General features: G+C 34.7%; 1 non-coding gene across 1 annotated transcript; it reads left to right on the plus strand.

Moving 5' to 3' along the window:
* Positions 1-368: 368 nt before the first annotated feature.
* On the plus strand, positions 369-519 carry LOC143539194 (U4 spliceosomal RNA). The gene has a single exon (XR_013136393.1). It is a non-coding gene; the product is annotated as a U4 spliceosomal RNA (small nuclear RNA).
* Positions 520-881: the final 362 nt, after the last annotated feature.

The raw sequence follows: 881 nt of genomic DNA on the forward strand, positions 1-881 counted from the left end.
TCATTGTTATAATTGATAAAATAAAGATGACTCTCATAATGCGAGCGTGCAACGTGCAAAAAGTCATGACATGTGCGCATAAGGGTGCTTCACGTCCCTTTGAGTCCCTAACATTTTCCACTGATTAGTAAAAGATGGCTTCGGTTCTTAAAAATAGTTTCTGTTTGTTCATACTTATGTGGTAAGACCTATACATATGCAACAACTATTATACTGCTTTCAATTCCTGATGATTAGACGAGAATGATATGGGGTTCAAAGTCTGGATATAAACACATATTAATTCCTGCATCCCACATCGTGGAGATATATGAAAAGGAAGCATGGACTGAGTGTATAAAATCAAGGGTTGGGGAGATGTTCAAAGTATCTTTGCGCTTGGGGCAATGACTCAGCTAATGAGGTAATAACTGAGGCGCGTCAATTGCTGGTTGAAAACTATTTCCAAACCCCCTCCTTGGCTTTGGGTTTCCTTAGTCATTGAGAATTTCTGGAAGGACTCCCTTTCGAGGGTAAGTCCTACATTCTCTAGTTTAAAATTTTTTATTTGTTAATAACATGTTGAATGTCCAATAAGATATATTACTCGTTTATAAGCATTAAATCTTTGTAAATTAGTGAAAACCAGTTTCTAGTTTTGCTTTATATTTTAACAATTGTACACAAACATGGCTGATGACTGGGTTTTACTTGTTTTTTTATTTATTTAGGTAAGATGAAAGTTATGAGAAGATAATGATTTATGGTTGGGCTTTAATTAGGGGAGTGTCATGCTATCTTAGAATTGTTGAAAAGTGCATATTCTTAAAATTGAATTGTACTAAATATTGGCGTGACTGATGTAAGAACTTAATTATGGTCAAGATGAAGTGAAACCAGTT

The sequence above is a fragment of the Bidens hawaiensis genome, unplaced genomic scaffold, assembly GCF_021521415.1.
Source record: "Bidens hawaiensis isolate Kalapana, Puna unplaced genomic scaffold, B.hawaiensis_p1.1 tig00000780_1, whole genome shotgun sequence".
NCBI lineage: Eukaryota > Viridiplantae > Streptophyta > Magnoliopsida > Asterales > Asteraceae > Bidens > Bidens hawaiensis.